The sequence below is a fragment of the Apis mellifera genome, linkage group LG6 (assembly GCF_003254395.2).
Source record: "Apis mellifera strain DH4 linkage group LG6, Amel_HAv3.1, whole genome shotgun sequence".
Lineage (NCBI taxonomy): Eukaryota > Metazoa > Arthropoda > Insecta > Hymenoptera > Apidae > Apis > Apis mellifera.
The window spans coordinates 8,290,841-8,317,131 of record NC_037643.1 but is presented as its reverse complement, the minus strand read 5'-3'; the positions used below and the strand labels follow the sequence as shown (position 1 = coordinate 8,317,131).

At 41.0% G+C, this 26,291-nt stretch overlaps 1 long non-coding RNA gene across 4 annotated transcripts in view; it reads right to left on the bottom strand.

The window, feature by feature from the left end:
• LOC100578777 overlaps nt 1-16,103 on the bottom strand; it is an 86,564-nt gene extending 70,461 nt beyond the window's left edge. Inside the window, exons 1-3 of one of the 4 annotated variants that reach the window (XR_003304811.1) lie at nt 15,859-16,083; nt 14,603-14,927; nt 14,338-14,413 (exon numbers count right to left, since the gene is read on the bottom strand). This is a non-coding gene — a long non-coding RNA (uncharacterized LOC100578777). Of the gene's footprint in view, nt 1-14,337; nt 14,414-14,602 lie in introns of all 4 variants that reach the window. The other 3 variants (XR_003304812.1, XR_003304810.1, XR_120251.4) reach the window with 3 other exon arrangements.
• Between the last annotated feature and the right edge of the window lie 10,188 nt (nt 16,104-26,291).

Sequence of the window (26,291 nt, the reverse complement as noted above, 5' to 3'; positions counted from 1 at the left end):
AGAGTACAACACGCTACACACGTTTGAAGAGAGGAGCGAAAAAGAGAGAGAGAGAGGACACAGTGTGTGCCTGCGAAAGTTGTCGGAGCGGGATCAGAAGGTACACCGGAATCGGGAGGGGGGAAGGAGCGACGAAATGGTGTGAGATTAAAAAAAGAAGAAAAAAGAGAGAAGAAGAAAAGAGCAAGCGAGATGAAAAAAAGAAGGTGGAAAGAAAGAAAGAAGGAAGGAAGGAGAGAGAGAGAACGAGAAGGGAGAAAAGAAAATAAAGAAACGGAGGAGGAGGGAAGAGGTTGGTTTGGAGAGGAGCGAAAGAGCGAGCAAACGAGGCCGGTTGGAGGGGATTTGCGGAATGGCCGAGGTTGCTGGTGCCGTCGTGATAAAAAGTAAATGAGGAACAAAGGTCCCGCCTTTAGCGGGGCCGGGGGAGGAGGAGGGGTTGGAAAAATATATAGGGGCGGGAGAAGGGGAGAAGGAAAGTGGCGGTGAGAAGGAAGATTGAAGAGGGAGGGAGAAAGGGGACGGGAGGGTGGAGGAGGAAGAAGGAAACGGGAGTGGTCCCCCTCCCCCGCCCCCAGCCCCGACCGTCGGCAGACGTGCCGGGAATAATGCCGACGGAATTACACGGGTGGTGGCAGAGGGTGGGTAGAGAGGCGTGGGGGGAGGGAGGGGCGGTAGCTGCGTTAGCGGATCGACGAGGGCGGAAGAAGGGCAGGAAAATCGAGGAAAATTAATTGATAGAGCCTACACAGGTAATTAAGTTTTCAGAACGCCTTGCCTGCTGCCTCTTTTACTCGCCGCGCCACGTTTCTACTTTCGAATCGAACGCGCGCCACTCGTCATCCTCTTTTCTCGATCGTTTCTCACCCTCCCCTTCTCTCTCTCTCATCGTCTCCAGACGTTTCTCGTTCGACTCTTTACTCTCCAGCCCGGATACTTTCCCCATACTCCTCCTCTCTTCTTTTTCTCCCCTCTTTTCTTTCCTTTCCTCTCTTTCTTTCCCTCCCTCCTCTTCGTCGCCTAGCGATAAATCACGGGGCCGTTCATGAACGGTGCTCTCGATCGAACCGCTCTCTCTCTCTCTCTCTCTTTCACTCCCCTCGATTTTTATTGCTTCCCGTAGTCGCGATTTATTTCACTTCGTTACGCCGATATCGAAAGTTGTTTGCCGCCCTCGCCTCGACCGGCGGACATCCGAGGGGGATAGGGTCGGCGGATCATCCGAGAGGGGAGAGAGAGATAGGGAGAGAGAGATAGGGAGAGTAAAAATTTCGCGCGTTCCACGCCCACGCGACTATGGTATCTCCGGCCCGATGGTAATCTACGGCCCACGTAGGGAAGGGAGAAAGAAACGCTACTCGAACGAGCACGCGAGCTCCAACCGATACATCTTATCTTCATCTTCCTCCTCGGCCTTCTCTCCTCGTGCCCGCCTTTCGACCTCTGCCCACGGATCGGGGGCCGACCCAGCCACCCTGTCGATAACACTTTCCCCCCGACCGCTCGTCGACGATGTTCCATTTCCGCTTCGCGTGGTGCGCGAGTTTGCGCGCGCCCCCCTGCGTTCTGCCCGCGTCGGCATAATCGTTTGCGGCCAACCCCCTGTGCGCGAGTTGTGTACAGGTCGCGTCAAAAGTCGGGGACGGAAGGAAGGGTAACGAAGGATCCAGTTTCCGAATTTCGTATTATCGATGGACGCGACGGGATACTCTCAAATGGAAATAATCGTCGCTGTTCACATACAGATACAGATTTGTCGGATAGCTATATAAAACACATGATTTTAAATTGGCTATATATACTACCGGTTTTATGATTTTTAATTTTAGGAGCTTCCTTAATTTTATCGCCCCTGTTATCTTGAAAACTCGAATGATATCGTAAACTTGATTTTCAAATTTTTAAACGATTACTAGTATGATCCAGGTGGCGAGCTTCTCTTAAAATTATCATTATCGTCGCTCGAGAAGAGATATTAAACTCAGATTTCCAAATTTCCTTATCAAAGATCATATTAAAAAAAAAGATGTATCCTAAATAAATCTAAATAAATCCTAGAACGAATAGTAACATTTAATATCTTTCTTCCTTATCAAAACCCAAGCGTTAAAATCGGATCAAAAATCGACTTACCCCATCTTCGTTCTGATCATCGCGTCTGAAACGCGTTGTACGTGACGCGGACGGGCCGAAGAGGCGCGCATACGTTGCACGGTCCGCAAACGAGTTATACCAATTTGCCAATAATTGTTGCAGTTATGTTAATTCTCAATCAGTGGCGCCGCTCGCTTCGCATTCTCGCGTGCGTGTCATGCAAATTCGCCCTATACAATCTCGATTCTCTACGAGCGAGAAAAGCTAGGGAGGGAACGAGAGAAAATCATCGCGCTGTTGAAACGAGACGGGGATGTAGGCAAGAGAGAGAGAGAGACGAGAACAGAAGGGGAAAGAGAGAGACGAGAATATCGAACAATCGTGTATCAACGATTAAAGCAAACCCACCGGCGACGTTGATTATGGTCTGCCGGATTGATTTATCGCGTTCGCCGGCCCAGACCGCGCGTCCCAATGCCATCCTACCCGTTTCCGCTCCGAGCTTCGAGGCGAGCATCATCCTCCGCGAGAATTGATACCCGTGAAAAGCCTTGTACGGAGGAGGAGGAGGAGGAGGCTTTACAGCCGTTTTACGGCCCCGATTTCGCCTCTCGCGCCAAACACGTGCTACCTCGAGGCCGATAATATTCGACGTGGTGGAAAATTCGAGCGGGGAAAGGAAGGGTGAAGTTTACGAGGGGATAGTCGAAACGTCCCACGCGTTTTCTCGGCGATTCTCGTTCACGGAATTGGGGATTAAGAAAGGGTTCGATGGTATTTAAAATTTTAATGCCACGTGATTCTTTGTATTATTCGAGAGAAAGGAATTTTGTATTAATGAAAAAAAATTTTCCCAGATTTTTGGATTGAAGATCCGTTGTGGATGGGAGATCGGTTTGCTCTTCGAAGACAAAAGTATCTCGGCCCTATCTTCAACGTTTTCACGAAATTTCGTTCGTCTTCGGTCGATTGATCGCGGCCACAGGGAATCGTCCGACTCGTTTCACGATGGAATCCGGGTTATATTCCCCAAGCCGTATCGGGGAAAATCGGATTGCTGCGAAGGCAAGATTCGGGGAAGATGGTTGTTGGTCGTGTGTCGGCAATATCGAGAGACGTTTTGTAATCGCCAAGTTTGTTTTCTTGTCGGTGTGTAATGGGGATTGCGTGAGGATAGAACGATGTAGCGGGAACACGAAACCGATGATAAACCGATTGCTTTTGTTTCTTAGTTTCTTAGTATTATTGGCGTGTAATTTGTAAGAAAAATTCGTAGAAGAATAATTTTATTGCGAAAGATTAAATGAGCTATAAAAATCTATTAGAATTAGAAAAGTGGTATATTTTTTTTCCAGAAATAAACCTTAAGAAAAGACTCGTATTTATTATTAAAATATTTTGTTACAAATTTTCAAATTTTTTATAAATATGTATATACATAGAAACGAATTTTAATGTTTCGCAATATATTGAAATAAAAAAATTTTGTCGCGCGATACACTTTTCCTCTTTGATACAGTCATTGGAAAAAAAAAAAAAAGAAATATGAGCATTTTTGAACAAATTTAAAAATTAAAACGAATTAGTGACGAATTAAAAAAAATAAATAAACGAAAGCTTCCTTTTACGAAGAGATCTTCTAAATCGAATTTATCGTAGAAAGGGGAACGAATTGAATTGAAATGGAAATAGAAAAAATTGAACGCCTCGTTTATATGCGACAAGAATCAAAATAATGACACGATTGTGAAAACAGAGATTATTATTGACGCGATCGTATGCATATAAAGCATTTATCGTCTCGTCAAAAATTCACGTTTGACGGAGGAATTTGCCCATAAAATCCTATTGCTCTCTATTGAACGAAATCTTTTATAGCAATTATTACAATTAACGTATAATTTACGGATATCGATCAACCCGAATAATTCCTTTGAGATTAACTTAATTTTAATCGTAGCAGCTAGACTCTAAATTCCATCCATCTAATCACAATGATAATTGATATTAATCTTCTCGTTATATCATTTATCCATCGTTTCGTATGCTTTCGAACGCGTCAATTCAATTTTTTTCAACGGCATTTCCACTAATCTTTCACGAGTTCGCGACGAGCCATGCAGAAAACCTGCATGATTACATGCGACGGTAACCATATCTGTTCAGCAGCCGCAAGGGGAGCAAGTACAAATAACCTAACCCCTATTGAATTTACCCTCTTCGTTTGCTCCACCTGATTGCGATCTGCAACGATGACAAATCACTCCATGGTAAACATGATATTCGAAATTTTGACGCTTCGAGCATTGTCCATGGTATTTTCTAATTTTTTTTACAGGAGGGAGATGTCAATTCGTTGACCGATTCGATGAAAGATTAATTATCAATTAATATGCAACAACGATAGATAGAAAACAAGTACGGGTGAATTTTTTTGAAATTTTTGCACAATCGTATGGAATTGAAAAGAAAATCCCATTTTAACAATCCAAAAAAAAAAAGAAACAAAATATACAATCACAGGATTAAAATTATCATCTCCTTCTTATTCCATATTTTCCCCTCTCTTTCTATACTTTCTATTTCCAATTCATATCATCCCCCTTTACCTATTATCCAACTATTGACAGATATAATAAAAAAAATAACGAATAAAAATCGATTTATCGATTATTCTTCCTAATTTCCATTATTACGAAACGAAAAACGTGCGAAAAAAAGAAAAGGAGAGGACAAATCTCGAAAAAATTCTTACAACCGCATTAACGATAAAGAATTCTCAGGGAAGATCGATAAGACGAACCCCTTGTTTCTCGAAGGTCGCATCAATTCCCCGAGATATCGTGACAGAACAGAGAGAGAAGGAGGGTGAAGGAAGAAGGAGAAGGAGAAGAAAAAGACTTGGAAACGAGAAGTCTCGCGATGCTCGTTGCTTTCGCGATTTCCCATCTCACCCCAACCTAGTCGACGATCCGCACGGCACGAGGGATAGAGAAAGAGAAAGAGAGAGAGAGAGAAAGCTTCGAATATCCAGGTTTACTCCCCCATAAAAGTTTCATAGCCCCGTTGGCATATTCCACGTCCACACGTCGTTAATTTTAGAGAGCGCGGGGCGACACGCTTTATTTTTATCGACTGACCTCAACACGATCGTTAACCCCTCCCTCGCCCTCCGAGCGAGCCCGTTTTTCCAACTTCTATCGCTTTCGTGACGAGGGGGGACACGAGCGTCGTTCGACGATGACTATGACGGAACGTGACCGGGATGGGCTTCATTCTCTCCCTCTCTTTCCGCTCGACGCGTCGAAAATGCCAGCCCCGGATCTCCGACTGTTTCCGCTTTGACGGCCTCGTTAATGCGAGGATATTATCTCGCAAATTAAATTACTCGCGATCGGGTGGTCGCATTATTTAACGAGAATTTATCAAACGCGGACGCGGAGGGGCGCACGCGCCGCTAAAAGACGCGCTTCTCTCTCTCTTTCTCTCTTTCTCTCTCTGTTTCTCTCCGCGGCGAGAAGCGAAATAAATTATTAAACCCGGGTGTGTTCTCCACCGGCTTATTCGAGGCGGCTCCCCCTCCCCCCTGCTCGAATCAGACGAAACAATCGCGCGCGGCCGTTCCGTTCGTCTATTTGCATAATTATTGCGCGCCGCCCGTAGGAACGAACCGTAGGCTCGAATCCCGCGCCCAAATTAATGGCCGTGCACAACAGCCAACACACCGTCCGGAAATTCATTTTCGAAGAAGCTCGGCGCCGCGATAAACAGAGGACCTCGGATCACGATAATTACCGAAGCGACCCACCACCACCGCCAACTATCCGCGTTCCATCGTGTGGCGTACACGTATTTATTTGTCGCGCGGGATCGAGCAATTAAACGTTAAAATGATAACCGAGCAGCCCGCTCGTCGCTTGTAATTACGACCATTTGCATAGGGACAGGAGGGGGAGGGGAGGGACTTATCGTCGCATCGCGCGGTGTCGTTAACGATCCTATCTTCCCTTCCACCTGTGAAATCCTCTCCTCCTCCTCCTCCTCTGCTTGGTTCCGCTTGGCCGGGAAAAAAAACGATAGCCCGAAGACGGTACGATAAAAAAAGAGAGAAAGGAAATACGCGCGTACGTTTTTTTAAAATATATATTTTCCGGGAAGGGGAATAAAAAAATGACGAAAAAGCGGAGGGGGAAGGGGATGGGGGAAAGGAAAATAAAAAAGAGGAATGAAAATAGCAAACGACACGGGATAAGGGGGAAGGGGGAGGGGGAATTTTTGTTTACCGTTCGAAAGCTCATAACACGACAGCGGAAACCGCCGCTGTAACCGACGGACACGATCAAAGGGCGGACGGGCGCGGACGGGCAATGACGACGACGAGGTCGACGACAACAACAACGAGCAGGACAACGAGGACGACGACGAGCAGGATGGATCGCCGACAGGGGATGATCGCGATTCACTCGGTTGACGTGGACGTCGATGGTGGGCGTGTCGGCCGTGGGATGGCAACGTGTCAATTTCGAGGAAACAGGTGCTCGACGCCTCTGTGACAGCATGTTCGAGTTCTACGCGCGCGGAAGGGGGGAGGGGAGGGCAGGCGGGTGATCCAGTATCTCGCGCGCGCGAAAGAGAGAGGGAGAGAGAAAGTACCGACGCGGCCTGCCACTGTATACCACACCACTCACTCACTCACCCCCACTGTGCATTTCCGTCTGTGCCTCGTCTGTTATCCCATTCCACGTGTATATACATCTCTCTCTCCCTCTCTCTTTCTCTTTCCTCCATCGCTCTTCCTCCTTCACGCGTGTACGTCCATGCTGCGACGCTTGTATATCTATATATGTGTGTATGTGTATACGTGTGTAAGTCCAGGGATGGGAGTAGGGAGTGACACGAGATCGCGTGTTGAACATACACACAGTTAACGCCGCGCTCAGGCGCGGGCTTGGACGGAGAGGGGGGGTAATGTCGGCTTGCCGGATGTTGGCAAGGGTTGGTAATAGGCCACCGCGCCAACCCTACTCGGCTTCCACGCTTACGGTTTCTCGTTGCTACGAGAGGAGAGGAGAGTAGAGCAACTCTATCTATCTCTATCTATCTCTCTTCTCTCTTATTCTCTCCCCGGCTGCGCCCGCGTGATTGTATCAACAGCCTCATCAGGCTCATCCCCTCCCTCTCCAGAACCCCTTGTTCTAACCCCTACCCCGCTAGTCCAACTCGTGCTACACCCGCTCTCTCTCTCTCTCTCTTTCTCTTTCTCTGTCTGCGCAACTAGCGCGACTCTCGACCGCCACCTTACCTTCTCCGCCTCACCCTCTAACCCCCGGAATTTAACCTCGGTGAACACCGACAGTCAGCCAACCAGCAAACCAACCACGTCGCGCGACGATTATTAATTACTGTCAAGCTGGCCGCCTTCGTGGCAAGGATCACTGGTTCTCTCCACTCCCTCCCCTCCCTCAGTGACAGTGGATAATGAACTTCGCCCTCGTTTCCAAGATCCACCCTCGAACGGGACCGGGCGAGAAGAAGATGGGTTATCCGTATCCGAGATGCTTTTCGCGCGTGCGAGCTTCTTTTAAATCTTTAGCATTTTTTGTTCTTCTGTTTCTCACGTGTATTTTGTATCTTTTTCTTTCTCTCTCTCTCTCTCTCTCTCTGTCTCTCGATCGATAGACATTCGTTTCTCGAAATCGATGTGTTTGTTTTTTAAATCGAACAATACAATTATAAAGATCGATACGACAAAGAAATCGAATTTTGTTCAAAAAAACTGATCCGAAAAATAAAATCAATTCTTCCTAAAGAAAAAAAGGCCAAGAAAAATCACTTTTTTTTCTGGAAGGGAAAAAATTTACGATAAGCCCGTTGCAAATCCCGAGAACAACGAGATCCAAAGTCGCGAGGCGGATCACCGCCTCGAGGAGGGAGAGAAAAAAAAAAAAAAAGAATTCAAACTGCCTGGGCTCTGGATATATACACGAGGGGCTCAAGGATGATGATCCACGATAGGCGGCCGATAGCCCCTCTCTCTCTCTCTCTCTTTCTCTCATTCTCTAAAGCCGATCCGCCGATAAAGGTCGGAATTAAAAATTCATTGGAACACGCGAGGCGCGATTTCGATCGCGGAAAGTGCACGGCGAGTATGGTGTGCGCCTACGGCTTTACGTGGCGTCACTATGGAATTAAGAAAACATGACTCGACGACCACCCCTCTCGTTCCGTTTAATGCGATTGGCCGCCGAGGGGAGAGCGCGCATCGAGGGTGTGCACACGGGGAGTGGAAAAGGGCCACGTGTTTGCGGATGCGGCAAACTGGGGAGGGAGGGGCCGAGGAAGGTAATGGATACGTGAACTGGTCGCGCTATACATTTGATTTTCAAGGGGTTTCCTCCTCCTCCCTCTGGCTGGCAGGGGACGTCCAAGGGATGGAGATTCACTTTCTATTTTGTCACGGTGACTTCTCTCCCGGAAACTGCACCCTCGTAGCGTTTGCTCTTTCCTATCCTTTTCCTTCGAAGAGAGGAGCAATTGGACACAAGTGTTTCTCGAGGGTGATCCATGAGTATAGATGTATTTATGTATAGTGGTGGATCCCGAAAAAGTGTTACGTAAAATCGAAACATTCGACACGTAAGTAATCGAAACACTTGTGTATCGTAAAATTACTTTATAAGATAACTTAATAATACACAATTGCAATTTCCCCGATAAGGATATATGTTTGAAATTTTAAAAATCTCTACCGATTATTGTAACGTTTGTGTTCTAATCCAAACATCTCTTCGTTTGTTGTTTCGTTTCGTTAAAATTCTATCATATCCACACAAACTAACTATATATGTATATATATATATACATACGCACGAATTTAATCTAATTCCAACGAATCCACGTTCGACCCGATATCAGCAGATTTACGAAAAATCAATTTAAAAGAATCCCCGGGCGCAAAAACTGATACCTGTTATATAACACGGCACCGCGTGGCCCCTCATTAACGGCGCGATCCATTAAAATAATTAATTAAAATAACGCAACGAATCGGGCGTTTCGAACGATTCGGCAAACATCGGGCAAATTAATATCAAATGTAAACATTACAACGCGAGCCGGGGTCGATGCGCACCCTCGAGCACGTACACCACTCTCGAGTCGTAGCAGCACCCCACCACCCACAATCGCAACGCGATCCCCTGAATTTTATCGCACCCTCCTCCCCCTACACGCTCCTTCTCTCCGCGCCCAGATATGTATCCGACCGAACCGCGACCATGCACGAGGGGATGGGAGGGAGAACCTCTCCCCTCCCCATCTGAAAAGCGGAAATGGCCGCAGCGCGACAAATTGCCCGACGATTGGCGCCCCCCTCCCTCTCCCCCGCCTCTCTCCGTCGAACGAGCGAGGGTTCGAGAGCGGGACAAGCTTTCGAGCTTCCGTTCGTGCCTCGACTCATTAATTTCCACGCCAGGCATAACCGAAGAGGCCTCCCTCCTCCTTCTCCTCCCTCGAAAGCGAAAGAAAATACGTGGCTATGCGAAAAGGAAGGGAAGGAAAGGAGAGGGAGGAAGGAGCGAGAATCGCCCCCTCGGAAAACGGCACGAGCGCGAATGATAATTAACGGTAAATTACTTTCCTGAACAGGGAAGGAAGGGAGGGAGAGGAAGGGGTACATTAGGCAACGGGTCGTTGTTGATCCGTGCCGGCGTCGATGGTGGGTGGGTCTGGTTATAATAATAAACCGAAGAGACGCGAACTTTAATTAAAAAGTAAACTGGGAACTGGCTGGCTGCGGGGAGAGGGGTGTATCGCGATAATTCCTTTCGATCCCGATCTTTTGAGCGCGATTTTCCACAACGCGACGATGTTGGAAAATTTTAAGATTATTCTCGATTCTTTCAAGAAAGATGCGGTAAGATGATCTGGGATAATTAATCGACGTGCGATATTGTGAAGGGATATTTATCTAAGTTACGAAATATATTTTCGTGTATAATTTTACTCGATTGGAAAAATTTATCCGTAGCATGGTATTATTCATTCGATTCGAAAGGAAACGATTGGACGTACGGTGGATTGGATCGAAACGAAGGAAAAATCGAAGGGAAATTCTGGGGGATTATTCCGTTTCGACGGGATAGAGATCGAGCTTTTTAGACAATAATTTACCTCGTTGATTCGGTGGATATCGGGAGGAGGGGTCGCGGCTCGTAGCACCGTGAAAAAAAAAAAAAAAAAAAAAGGAAAAATACGAAAGGATACGAGAGGAAATCGAGTATATATATAGGGCGGAACTCGATAAACCTGGCCAATGGATCGCCTCGAACGACGATTTAACGACGTCTCTCGGTTCGTGCACGTGTGTCTACGCGTACATATTTTCCCTAACGCTCCCCCTCCCTTCTTTTTATTACTCGAATCCGCGTTTATCGGCGCGTATACCCGGCTCGAGAGTGTATTATTGCACCGCCTCTTCCGATAGGAACGATCCATACCCGACAATATTGACTAATTCACCCGTTTCGAGTCGTGTCCTTAAATTTTACGAGATCGCGCGCCCGCGTTCGCATTAAATTGAAATCGGCCGACTGAATTAATTCGATCGATTCGAGTGGATTCCGGCCAACGCTTGTCGCGTCGATAACGGCGGAAAAACGAGCTCGTCGAACGTAAAAGGCTCTCGTTAATGAACGTTCACGGGGGACGCAATAAAACGCGGGGATATTTGATGAAAAGGAACGAGAGAGAAAAAGAGAAATAGAGAGAGAGAGAGAGAGAAAAAGGAATAAGGAAGAAAAGAGAGAGATGATTTTTGGAAGAAGAGATTAAAGTGTTATATCGCGGCAAAGGATGGAATTTTTTTCGTCATGTTGTTTTCGCGAGAAGAAAATCGGGAAAACAACCGCAATCCAGAGGCGATATTTCGCCACGAAATTCCGAAATGCGCTCGGTCGTTGCATGCAACTTCCGCCCGCCTCGTTCGTCCGTTTCCTATTTACTTTTACAATAGCTGGCGGCTAGCTAGCGCGTGTTTTATCGCGGAGGGTATCCGTCGCCGTGCGCGACATTCCGATCGGCCGATATATATACCATATCGAACGAAAATTCTTCTGAATAATTCACCGTCCGTATCAGGATTCCTCGCCCTCGCCGCGTCGCTCGATTGTCTCCCCGTAAATGCATCGAATCGAAGCAGAATTCCGTGAAGAACGAAAAGAAAAAGAACGAGGGAAGAGAAGAGCGTAGAAAGAGAGAGAGAAAGGAGAGGAGGGGAAGGAAAGAGAAGAAAGCCGAGATTCAGTCGCGGTCGATGCGATTTATTTTCCACCTAGACTGTACCTCTCCCTCGTCCTCCCAGCCCTCACTTTGCCACTATGGTGCACGAGGTAATGAAGTGGCAACACGGCGTTTCCAGGGATCGAGAACGGGGGTGAGATTGATACCTCCAGTCACGTCGAGCGGCGAGGAGGGGATGAGGTGTCGAGAAACCGGATCGACGACGTAGGGGAGCGAAGTGGAAGGAGGGAGGAACTGGAAGAGGTAGAGCCGTCGGGGGCGAGAGAGAGAGAGAGAGAGAGACGCGAGAAAGGAGGGGTGAGGGTGATATGAACGTCGAGGCGAGGGTGGGGCTAGAGATGGATCGCAAGAAAGGCTCGAGAGTGGCTTTGCTCTCGTCTCGAGGGTTGAAAACGTTTCGCTCGGTTAGATACGCCGTATCTTAGCGTGGCTGCCACGACTTCCGCGCACTAATTAAAGAAATTAGGGAAGGAGGGATAAATTTTTGCACCCCTTTCGGATCTCGGCCCGCGCCGTGGAGACACCGTGGAAAGAGAGACGGCTTCTTTCTTTTATTACCGTTAACCTAATTGAAACGAGTGGCGCCGCGAGAAACGAGTGGAGCCGAATCGGTTCCAAGATCCAATCGCGACCGGAATGCACGAAGAGGTCTCCGTGTTTTTATCCGTTTTATCTTATTTCTCGCTTTTTTTCAACATTTTTCTCCCCCCTTCTCTTCCTATTTCCTCTCTTTTCTTTTCTCTCCCCTCCCCTTTGCCCATCTTCTTTTCATTTCGACGACGATCTCGCTCGATCTCCAATTATGACGAACGACGTCGAGGATATAATTAGTCGTAATGACCCGGTTTTCGTGCTAATTGCCCCGTGTTATCTATCCTTGGGAAAGGGTCGTGAAAGAGCGTAAAGAGACGATAAAGAAAGAAACGTCTGGATCGGAGCCGTGATCACGAGAGAAAGATCGGGATATATCTTTCTGTTCCGCGCGAAACCGTGCCTCGATGTCTGGTCGGACTGTACACGGATCTGCACAGATTTAAGATACCTAATTAGTTTATCTGGGAATAATCTTGTACAGTTAACGCGGCGCCAACAGAGACGCCAAGAGAGGGGAAAGATAGGGGCGAGAGTGGAACGAGAACCACCCTCTCGTCTAACTAAATTCTAATTAAGCGAACCTCCTCTGGAGAAACTGCTCGCCCCTTTCCCCCTTGTACACGCCTTTGCTTACGTGTTATGTCTGCCAAGTGTATCCGCTATCTACAGTCTACGATGTAATCCATGCGCCGGGTATAAACTGAATAACAGATGAACGAACTTGTACCTAATCGTTGGGGGAGGAAAAGTTTCTCAATTATAGGAAACGACGAGATTTATTCTACCTTGGCCGGGGCCAGGGGAGGGGGGGGGGTTCAAATATGCATGCCGGCAAGCAAACTATTAGGCGTTTTAACTCTCTTTGAAAACTTCTTTTTGAGAACGCTTATAAGCCTTTGGGGGATGCTACGCTCGATAAGATCTTCTTTTCGAACGAATATTTTTCCCTACGTACAAACTGCACCAAACTTTTCCGCCCAACTTTCACGTAGTTACGTATTTTTCAAACAATTTCTTCTCTTCGGGGAAGAAGTAAAAATATTCTTAATAAAAAAACCCGTGATTATTTTTCATTTACAAAAATTTCGGTTGAAAAAAACGTTACTACGTTATCCGTTTTATAACAACAATTTTATTTTCGCGAATAAGAGGAGAACGAAGATCGTGATTTTATCGATTATTCCTTTTTACATTTCGCAAACAAAAACGTGTAATAAAAAAAAAAAATCCTAAGCCGAGGGAAGCGAGAGGGGAGAAGAGAAATTTTTGCAAAAACACGAAGCCTAAAATTAACGTCGAATGGAAAAGCCTACGAATAATAAAACGAATCAACCGTTTATTTTAAAAACGATTAAAGAATCATTCCCTGGGAAGGCAAGACGTATTTTCGCGGCGAATTCCGTTGTTCGTTACTTTGTCTTTCTCTCTCTATCTCTATCTCTTTTTTTTTTTATTAATATTTCAAGCACATCAGCCGACGTCGCTGAGCCGCATTTAGGCGGGAGTGCTCGAACTTGACGAGTTCGAAGCTTGAAAACTTGTGGAGGGTTGGGAGTCGAGGGCGGAAGCGCGGACGAGAGGGGGGGGCCACGGCCGCAAATGAATTTTTTCCGAGCAAACGAATCCTCGAGTGCACTCGACGCGGCTGCCTACACATAATGCCAAGCACCCTTCCGCTCTGAAGAGGATGTTAAAGGACTCTAGAACGTGACAATGGCAGCCGCGGTGATTCGCAGTAGCGGCAATCATTGCTTCCTAACGTGTATCGCATCGAGTGGCTGCGATCCGCTCGAAACCGTATCGGTTCTGCGTTTCCTTCCTACGCTTCCCCCCTCCCTTCCCTTTAATTCTCATTCCCGATTTTTGATTTGTAACGAACGAGGGAACTTATTCACGTTTATTAAAAAAAATATATATATATCAACAACAAGAGTAAATAATTGAAATATTGCAAAATGATCATTAGGAGGTTTGATCGTTAAAGAATGTTTTTGAAAAAATAAAAAAAAATAGTATTCAAGATTTATTTGAGACTATTTGATTCTGAAATTTGCCTCTTTTCTTGCACATAATATTTAATACCATTTTACTATCTTTATATTTCAAATTATTAATTTACTGTAAAATAAGAAGTGAGATATGAAAGGGATTTTTGTTAATATTTAATCAGAAATTTTATGTGCAAGAAAAGATTTAATAAAAATATTCATAGGTATAAGAAACGTCTATCTTCACATTCTTTAAGAATCATTATGTTCTACATGTTACAACCAGTCATCTAAATCGATTCGGATTTTCCATCTTATATGATTGAATGACTGGAAGAATAAAAATATATGTGTGACTCACCATTAGATGCGAAGGACATCGTCATGCTGCTAGAAGAAATCAAGATGTAAACACAGGTGAAGAGATTGGGAAATATCTGTAACAAAACATGAAACATTATAATTTAACAATATTAATTTAAAAATTTTTATTTAAGAATTTGAAATTCTATTAATAATGATAATAATTATAACTCGAATATAAAAATTTAAATATAAAAGATTGAAAATCTAATCATTTTGACGTAAGAATAACTAAAAACTAGCATAACGCAAAAGATAATTACCTTTTCGAGCAGACGATCGCTTCATTTTCTTGAAACACTGATTCTAATATGTATCGAAAACGAATATTTAAGAAAAAATAAAAAACTATCGACACAATTGTTCAAGTTATATCTAATCGACGAACACTGACTCGAATTTTACAAAAAACGTATAATTAATTTTAATTATAGAACAATTATACATTAAAAACGTTTTAAAAAATACTGTTACGAAGCAAACACTGACTCTACTAATCGCATTGCACGCGATCACAAAAATTTTTAAAAGTAAATTATCTGATTGACCGTTGTGGCGTCCATATTGATAAGTTATTTCATTAATTAGCTATTAATTTTCGCGAAAAATAATGAAATAAATATATAGAATATATTTAAACATAAAATTAGAACCGAATGTGTTAAAGCGAAAAAATAATTACGCAAAAATTTCAGTTTAGAAACTCATGATACGAACTACGAACAATTCTAACCTAAAAAAACGTAAAATAAATCGATGAAGAAAAAATTAAATATTCCACAAAATATATTCGATAAAATTATTCAATAAACGCGTATTAATTAAATAATAATATATTTAGAAAAAGTAAAAAATATCTATAGATTAAAATAATACGTAATACGCAATAGATTACTCATGTATCGAAAGTAGTCCGAACGCTACGAGTTTCAACGATAAAGTGACGCCTCGTACAACGATTTCACCTTAGCGATTACAAATTCAAAACAAAATTTGTCGACGGCTTAATCGTCGTATGTCGAATGTATACAAACGAATTTCTAATTTCTTAGTAAGAATTATTCTAAGAAATATTATCGACTCGAGTGTGTCATCAAAACAAATACGGAATATATTGAACATTCGAATAAAACAGACGCAATAGAGAACACGTGTAAGTATATATATTTAAAATAAAATATTATAAAAATCTATTCTTTATTATAATTATCACTGATTTTATAATTATATTTTTTGTTAAAATAAATAAAATCTTACGATATTTTTAACAAAATTATGGATTATTTCGCAATTATCATGCATAATCATGCATAATCATGCATAACCATACATAACCATGCATAACCATGCATAACCTATTACGTCTTGGAAGTCATTCGAATGATCAAACGATAATTTACACAAATAAAAATTAAAACTGTGAAAGAAATGTATAAAATTAAAAGAATATTAAAATAAAACAACAATTGAATTAAATTTGGACACACAATTTGTATATAAATTATCTATAGCTACGTACATCAAATTGAAGAGCAACGTGAAACGATAAAAGAGTTCAAAAACTATTCAATTTTGATATATTTCTACTTAATAAATGATTAAACACACGCACATTAATCGAATAATTGCACTCGAAATAGATAAAGTATAAATTTTAATATTAATTTCACGTAATTATGCACAGATTTCGGTGTAACGCGTATTTCACCGCGATTTTCGACAATAGACTGACGCCATATTTTCCGATTCGTTTTCGCTAGACTCTAGCGACGTTCTAATTGGTTGAAACAATATGGTTCCTTATTGACTTAAACCGCGCGAAAATTAAAGTGTTATATAATACTTCAATTAGAATCCTGAATAATATTGAAATATTAATAAATAATTATTAAATAATTATTATTCAATTTTATTATTAAATAATTATTATTCAATAAATAATTATTAAATAATTATTTATTGAATAATTTGCATAATATATAATTATATATATATAATTTTATTATATATAATTATATATAATGTATAATTAATCGTAAAAAAAAAATCGTAAAAAATACGTGTTTTTTCTTTACAGCAATTGGCTTTTTATAAAATTATAAATTATTTACTATGAAGGATAAATCATTCAATCGAAATTGAAAAAAGTTTACAGCAATTCTTAATGCTGTAGGAGTCATTTTGAAGATACATTACAGATTTGAGATTAAACGCAATGGAGGAACGGAACTTCCTTTCCTCTCTTGATCTTTCTTTCCAACGTTCCGTCGAATTTGCGGTTTTTGCCAAGAATTTACCCAAGAACCGTCTCGAAATTTCTTTCCCCGTTTATTTCCTTATTCCGTAACGTTTCGTTTCATTTTCCTTGTGATTTTAATCGACACGGGATTCGATGTAACGAACCGGTAAGACGCGATAAAATGCATCGGCAAATTTCTCGTAGAAATCGTGCGGCGCGACGGCAACTCACGTATTTGAGGAGGAAAATTAAAAACAAACAACGTAGGCAACACGGGTTTGTGTGTACTTGCACATCAATTTCGAGCTGATTCGGCCGCGCACTGCGCAATAACTCTCTGGGTAGATACAAATTGCTATCGAACGCGTATCAGTTCGCCGCCCTCGATCATTTGACTAACAATAAACCACCGGCACGAAGTGTCCGCGATATTTGATCTTTTTCTCGCGCGCCGTTCAAACCAACGCGAAATAAATAACAGCTGTTTTGTTGCCAGACCGATGCAATATTCCGATCTTATCAAAAATTATCGAATTTAAACAAAAAATAAATATAAAAAAAAAATATCAAGAAATAAACGATATTTGGTGGGGAAAAACAGGGTTTCTTTATTTATAAACTTTATTTATAGATTATTTTATAGTATATATGTAATTATAATATGTACATAAAATATGAAAGAAATTGTAAAAATTATTATTTCCTGATTCATAATCGAATTTTGTTTTTTTTTGTATAATATAATTATGAAATTCGAAAATAATTTAATAATGAAGAAAATGTTTTCTTTGTGATATATGAATACATTTTTAAAATATAAATTTAATAAATTCTTAATGAATTTTTTTAATAAACATTATTAATACTAAATTATAATATTGAAAATATTAAATGTTTTAAAAATTTAATTTGAAGTAAGGATAATAGGAAAATATAAGGTAAAATCTCTTTTCAACCTATTCCAACCGTTCATGCATTAATTATCCTATATCTACTGTAACATCATTATCTATCCATATTAGAATTAACATCTCCAAATTAAAATTATTTTTTTTGATAGAGAAGAAAGTGATAATATAGATATCTAGAATCTTATTCTGTTTTTAAAACAATTTTTACAATAAAATATTTAAATCAAGGCAAGATTTATATATAAAGATACAAAAACCTTTTATATATCAAAAATATTTATAATATTTTATAAATCATACTATTATTAATTAAATTGCACTGCATAACAATAAGAACTTTGCTAATAAAATAAAATATTTTACAAGAAAATTTACAAAACATTAAGTAATGTGATCATAAAATTATCAAGAAGAAATCTACCTAACCTATACCTCGTTAATTCACAAATATCGTTCACAAATATTAATTGGTAAATTATTATGCAACAGGGATTCAATATTATCACTATTTCCTCTAATATTCTGACCACAGCAACGCGTACATAACCTATATTACAATTCTACCGCAAAACGCATATAAGCTTTGTCCCTTTCTCACCTAAAAGATTGTTAAACGTCAACGAATCGGAAATGCGCGAGAATTATCGCCTCTTCGTCGGTCTCGGGATGTCTTTACGAATTCCGTGGATTCTGACGCGCGCAACGCGTGCCGCGTAGCTCAACGATTTTCGCATATTACTCGTCGCTCGAAATCCATCGAGTTTCGACGAACCGCAAAAATCCCGAGCTCCCCAAGTCGAATCTAACCCCGTCCCGAGGATAGATTCCCCACATCGTTCATTCGTATACACAATACTCTCATGTCAACCGGTGATCTGACGAGCGACAAAAACGATTTCATCGAGTGTTACAAACATGAAAAGATCGATAAGCTTGAAAACTTCCATAACCTCTCCGGAGATCGATTTCACGCCATACCACACGAATCTTTGCCTCGATCGCTTTTCATTCTCTCTCTTCTCTGTCTTCTTTTTGTCTATCAATCTCCTCTTTGTTTGCGGTACATTGCACTACAGTTTCAAGGTTCACTGAATTTCACGGGGAATTGAAATATTCATACACATGGGTTTGAAACTCGCGATTCTTCGACGAAGATTCGTCAAGAGGTACGAGCGCCCTCTAATACGGTCGACCATGCGCATACACGTGTGCGCAGCTACGAGATAAAGGCGAATGCATATGCAACCCCGGTCTATAACCACGGTTATACGTGTCGGTCGGATTTGCATATTATTTCGAAATCCGTGAATACGGGACATGGCAGTGATTTTCATTCCCGTATGGCCCTCTCGCGGATTCGTTGCTTGTGCAGATACCATATACGAGGATCCTGACTCGAGGAAACTGTTAATGAGAACGGAACCGAACGTGGAGATTCCATACCTTCGCTGAATCTTTGAGAGATGCCAGAAAAGGATGCCGCGTTCTACGAAGCCGTTGGATGACATAAATAATTCGACGGTTACTTAACACTTTATTAGCGAAAGTTGCGTATGCGTACAACGTATTATACAACGTGCATTTTTTGTAAAATATGGTTGATGTAGAAATTTATATATATATATATATATATATATATATATATATATTAATAAGATAGCATTCCTTTTTTTATACTGTATTGATGATATATACAATAATAATTTGTGACATTAATAGCTTTATTTTTAAAAAATCGAATTTTATGATATATTGTAAGTATATTGTAAGTACTTATAAGATAAAACAAGAAAAATATTTTGAAGTTTTTACAACAACAAATAATTATAATAACAAATTGTTATTGTTATTAATCAATTTTTAATAAAAAATAGTGAATAGAAATGTTGCTAAAAATTTTATATTTGGAATAGTATTATACGTATAATTTATTCAAATTTATTAATTTTACAATGCTAAAAGTATCCAAAAATTATAATAATAAAAGTGTAATTATATTTTTAACCTGTCCTTTTTATTAATTTTGTTGGTACAAACAATTTTAACTTAAAATATATCTATCATTATTTCAAAAGGATGATTGCAATTTTAGTTCGAAATTTCTGGCAACATTGTTTATCATACATCGTATTGTTCAAATTGAAAACACTGTTTATAATATTTTGAAAGTTGTTAATTATTCGAAACATCGTATATTGTATAATACTTTGTACAGCTGCTGTAAAAAACTTTTATTCGTTGTAAAACAACGAAGTTATAAACATTATAATTAAGGAAGCGTGAATTATTTAACATAAATTTTTTATTTTTACATCCTTTTACAAACTTTTATATATTTCGAAGAGTTGACACTATATGCCGTGTATGCAGTATCCACCTCCTTAAATTACCGTGCTAGGTAGCGCATTACGCAAGCAAGACCGAGCAAATAACGAGCCTTACGATCAAGCGATCGGATAAGGGGCGAGAGAGAATTCGAGGCGGGCATTTTAATCATCGCTATAAACGATGTAACGCCTGCGAATTACACGTTTCGCTTTGCAATACGGGGAAACGCGTTTCGCGCTCAAAATTACGGACACGCTTGGACGAAAATGAATTCACCCGCGTTACGTAACGATCGACGATTGAATGAGTACCTTGTACTTTCACGCGCGCGCTTGTCATTATCGTTCCCGCAAATATTAACCTCTGTCTCTCTCTCTCTCTGCTTTTCCCTTTTTCTTTTCGTTTTGTCCCGATAACGTTTACCAGCCACGTATTACGGTCTTAAATAAGCAAGATTAGAGGCGAACACTCCTAGCTATTCCCATTTGGAAAAGTATCGTAAAAAGAATGGAAAAGAGAAAGAAAGGAAATATCGGTAAAGATCGTGTTGGTTTACGATCTGGATACACGGAATTTCGCCTGTCCGCGGTTCTAATAAACAGACTTGATTGCGTGTAAGCGATAAAAATCGTACAACGGGGAACGAGATGATTTTTCTTTTTTTTTTTCGTGTGAAAAAATAAATTGGAAATGCGGAGAACTCTTTTATACAATTATTTATTTTCGCGAAAATTGATTAAGAAATTTGCGGTGTTGGTGTGCAGTTCTAACTATTAACTGGATTTCATGCTGTTCCATGTATGTACACAAATATGAATTGGTGTGTTCCTATTTGATTTACGATTTATAAACATTGCGTCGGTGGTATTAATGGCAAGGTATGTAGAAACGCATAGCATGTTCAAACGCTTTGTTGTTTGTTGATTCTATTACTAACTGCGTAGAAGAAATATTTTTCTGCTTTTGATACTTCCCCGTGAAAAATCATCTCAATTCGCGAACTCGACGAACAGAGTTAATCTAACTCGCTCATTTTTAGATGAACACGTCATAATTACAAACGCGAACGTTGCAACGTCATCTCTTCCCAAGGATTCGAAGCGTATATACACGTTCCGGTAAATTTGGATTAATGCGCGTGGTGAACTCGAGTTTGTCAGCACCGTGATGTACACCTATGGAAAAGATTTTCCGCGACCTGTAACGCATTGGCCGCGAACACGGACGAAGACCATAACGGTACAGCGATAATGAGTCATTAATGTGCGAGATACTTGCACACGGCCGGGAGGCTTCGTCCTGTGGAATGCAAGCGCGCGGATTGATTATCTCGAGCTGTTACAGTCACCTGCAGGCGTACACGATGTTTATAACTTGTACGTGACTGGCATACGTGTAAGCATTACGCCAAAGGTAATTAGGGATGTCGGAATGAGGAATTATCCAAGACAAATATTTATGTCGTCGATAAAATTCGCGGGATCACGTTCATCTAACGATTGACGCGCGATTCGCTAACTGATGATAAATAGAGAGAACGGAAAAATATTCACCATATTCTATCAAGTCAAGTTTAGATATTTTTGCCCGATTCATTTCTAGTTACGCATTTTTTAAAATTATACACATTGCACAAGTTTAAAGTTTCTCACTTTACCGCATTTCTCGCGAAACATCGCAACACGCCATATTGCCGTAATTCGATTTTAACCAAACATAACCTTCTTGATCATTAACCTCTCGGTTTTTCTTACATTCCAATACATCAACAGTTGTACACGGTATTTTATACCTTCTTTAGCTTTATATATTTCCACAATCTTCCATCGTATCTTCCACCTACGCGATCATCTCACAAACTCGCAATTACACGTACACACACACATCAACTCTCAGCATGCAATCAGTAAATTCATTGCACAGATATTCCCATTCCGTCTAACAATCCAGAAACTAATGCGCGTTTTCTCGCTTCGAGACTAACGATCCCGCGATCGTGCAAAAACCACTTCAAGCCTCTTTTACCTCGTACCACCTCGCCTAACCTCCATACTAGTGTTCGTTAATTTCGATCGACTGGCGAGAAGTTGGTTCACGGTCGATAAAGTACATCGAAAGGAAAGAAACATGGCGGAGGCAGCTCAAACGGGCGGGAAAAACGAAAAAGAAAAGTAAGTAAAGTTAGCTTTCGAAATTTATGCGATGCGTTGACTCATTATCGGCATGTGAACAAATGAAAATCATCGCCATTTATCGTAATGCGAAGGTGGGATTTCCTATAAGCGTATCCAATATATTTATATCGATAAATACAATGCAAAAATATATACGTATACTATATATACTGTTTCGATACTATATTCTCATTACATTATTTTCTTTTATTTCCATACTATTTAATCTTCGCAATTTTTAGGTTAAGATGAAATCTTAAAAAAAAAAAAAAACATTTTAACGCGATTTATTTTTAAAAAATTTTTGCAAAAATATTCACTTTCACGTTTATATTATTCATTTTTCATTCTTTGTCGAATCGAATACCCATTGTTTTTCACGCGTTAGAAAAATCTTTAACAAAGAAAACATTTCCATTAACGGAAGTGGCGGTGAAGAAGCCGAATCCTCTCGTGGTGGAAGGGCGCGAACACGCGTCACGATTTCAAACAGCGCAAAATTACAAAGCGGCCACGTCCGTGACGGGCGAAATTAAAAATTGAATTCCTGAGTCGGAGCAGGGGGAGGACGCTTTAACACGAGAACGCGTCCCGACGGCCGCGTTTCCGGTGCGGTGCGGTGTGCTTCCTCTGAGCGAGAGACCACGTCGCTTGCGCGGTTTTAATTAACCAAATTTTCCCCTACGTTTTTGCGACCGCGACTGTAGGCAATAAACATGTGGAAGTCGCGTAACATCGCGCAACAGGAAGCCCGGCCGTGCGCGCTTCGCGAATTTATGCGCGCGCCGCTGCAAAGGAAATGCGGTCTAATTCGTCGTTAACGAGCGCGAATTTCAAAAAGAGAAAGTTCAAGTTCATTCTAACGCGATACGCTAAATGTCGTAAAAATATTATCTCCTCAACGGATAATAAATTATTTATCTTATATCAGGAAATTTTTAAAAGAAATAATTTTGAAAATGTATTCAATTACGAAAGAATCCAATATTCAATATTATAATATATGTTAATAACATGTAAATTTATATATATTTTTATGTACAGAAGAAAATTATTTCTTGAACGTAAAGTAAAATAATGGATGGAAGGAACAAAAAATCCAAGAATAAACATGGAATATCATAATCAGTCTGCGTTAGCAAAAAAATTGCCTAGAATCCAGTTCGATCGTGTTGCGGAAATTTCATCGTTCTGCTCGAATTGCTCGCTGTATTAAAACATCGGCAAAAACGTTATCACGCTGCATTGCTATATACAATATTCTCCCCATTATAATTCCCTCAACTGTATAACTACTCGTTTTTATCAATGTTGTAAAGAAAAAAAAAAAAGAAACGAAAGGAAAAAAAATAAAGAAGAAAAAGAAATTGCAACGACGAGTAAGAGGCTAGCGTTAGATCAAGATCCCTCGGATTCGACGGATCGAGAGGATTACAATCTCGAGTACGTGGTTAAAGTATTTTTTTTATAGGCACACAGGCTCGTTACGGGCGTGTTGGTAATTCGACGGGTAAATTGTCCCGGCGAAACAGACTTAAACTGCGTCTAATAGAGAGTCGCCATTACGAACGAATTGCGAGTCCGTCGTTACGGTTAAGAGTGCAAGAGAGCAGTTTCGGTGGCCGAGGGGCGATAATTCGCAAATAGCCCGGTCACAATGAAACGTGCTCGTCCATCCATGAACCAAACCACTCGTACGCCACTCTAGAATCGAGTGCGGTCAATTCGAAGACGAGCTCGAGCGTTTCGACCGGTGACCCGGAGCGATCGCGCACATTTTCCTTCCACGTGTATTTTATTACACTTAAGTGCATACGCATTTCGAAAATCCTCTAAAAAAATCTAAAAAAAAAAAAATTTGTAGACACGTCAAACACCACATTTTAAGAAAATATACGTAATTGTCTTGTAAATATCGCGTATAAAATAAAACTTACGTATATCGAAATTTCATTTTCGATCTAATACACGTAATAATTCGAGTTCATAACTATGCTACGAACAATGACTCGTATCTTTTAAGCCGCGAGATTAAATTCCTTTGACAGGGCACAAATTCCCCACCCATAAAACGCAATTAACATACCAAACAATCAGCCACCATTAACGAACCTAAGCCAACCGATTAAAACGATCCGTTACTCGAGCTCATTGCTCGAGAAACGAGAGAGACTGATCGCAGCGGATCGAAAAGTGCGCTAGGCAAACAACTTCTCCGCGAGTCGAATTCCTCGAAACTTTCCACCTTCAATTTGAAAATAATTACCGGCCAATTACGTTCGCGCCTGCGTCTGCCTGTAACCCTTAAAACGCTTTCGCGCTTTGTCCAAGCGTTAAATGGCAACTACCCGTGGCAAGGATGACATACAGGATCGGTTCGGAATAAAGACACCTGCCCTCGATCCCGTTTAAAACGACGACGAGGGGGGTATAAAAGCGGCCGGGGGGACGCGTATATACGCGTCGTCATTGTAACGGGGCGCGTAGCCGTGCACAAGCCTCGAGGAGGCAGGGAATTATTTTCACAAGTTCCGGGCAGCCCTTTGTGGGCCCCTCGCGCAGGTGCTCGATCGGTCGTGGATGAATTCTCTTTACGGGCTACCAACCTTCCATTACAGAAAAACGTCTCTATTCAAGAGGCGCGTTTAATCCAGACGCCGGTTTTTTATCGCGGCTGGAAGCGGCGGATCATTTGTTTTTGCGCGGCGTACCGCTCTTCGGGGACGGGGCGGAAGGGGAGGGCGAGGGGGTAGGTATTCGCGTCGAAAAGCACCGGGCAAAAGTCGATTTCAACAATTTTTACCGTAAGCCGTGAAATCTAGGTTATCTTTAAATAGCACGGTTCGTTCTAAAGAAAAAAAAAAGAAAAAGATTCCTATTCTAAAAATTTGGAAAATGAAATAGATTAACGATCGAGTGAAATATTATAATCGTTGTGTGTTAACAAATACGGGATTCAATTTGAGATTTAATTACCAACCCCGATTAGATCAATGTGAGAACAAAATTATTCTTTTTCCGCGACCAGAGATAGAGATACTTTCCCGAGATAATAATGAAATTACGATAATTTTAAACCCACTTCTCCGCGAGAGAGTTCTAGTTGGCTCTATTGGAAAACAGGTCGACACGATCGGCGAGATCCGTTAATCGGCGCGATTAAAGCACATTAGACGAGAGAAACACACATAACTCGTGTCTATTAAACATTTTTACCTCTGGCCGGCCGAGTGAAATCGTTCGTTCCGCACGATCGATACACACAACGGGCCATTCCCCGCTAATAGCACAGCCAGAGCGAAAGGCCGGCGTTAATAAAATTATCTTAATCTCCGAACTTCTCGACAGCTACCAGTATTTCTGGCGGAACGATCTCCGGTGAAAATGTAGTCCCGCCGCATTTGCCGTCCATTTACGCCGCTAATTTGTTTCATTTAGGAAACTGATCTTCCAGCAATTCCTCGCTGTTTCGTAATTGTGAAACTGATATACACCAGTTTACTGGAAAGCAGACCGATTTGCATACGTGTGCGCGTGTATAACCGTGTATCCGCACGCTTATATAGCATGAATTGAACCGTAACCTTGTTTAACGCGTTTCAACTTCGCTTGGATCATCGATGGCCAAAGACGTTTATCGAATTGATAATTTTCATTACATAGAACGTTCCTTTAATTTTGCCGTGAAGTCGAAGAAAACGGAAAGAAAAATAAAAGAAATTGATACATCGGTGTTGTACATCTTGATAATAATTTACAAGTAAATTTAAAATAGAATGAAATTGATAATAAAAATTTTAACGAATCTCCAATCTATTTCTATTTTTATGAACACAAAGTCAATATTTATATTATGCTGATCAAAAAACAAGATGAAGCGATCAGTTTGATGTAGATTGAGAAAAGAATTTTTTAAAGAATATTTATATATTTGAATACAAACATATGTAACTGAAAGCACGCATGTTTTTTTTCTTTTTTTTTTTGTTTCTATAATCTTAAGAACACGTATCTCAGAAACGGGAAGTGCTTTCAAGTGTTCACACTTTCGTATACCAGGAATAGACGATCTGTCAAGACCCTATCGTTTACGCATAAACTCCACTTCACAGAGTGAAACCATGGAAGGGATCTAAACATTCCCCAGACTAAACACCTACACCACCCACGCGACAACCATGTGTAACTAGTAACAAATGTTTTGAATTATCTTGTAACGTAATCTTCAACAAAAAACGATATTCCATAGATTTTTGATGAGGAAAAAGAAACGACCTCGTATCTCTTCGCTATTTCTTCC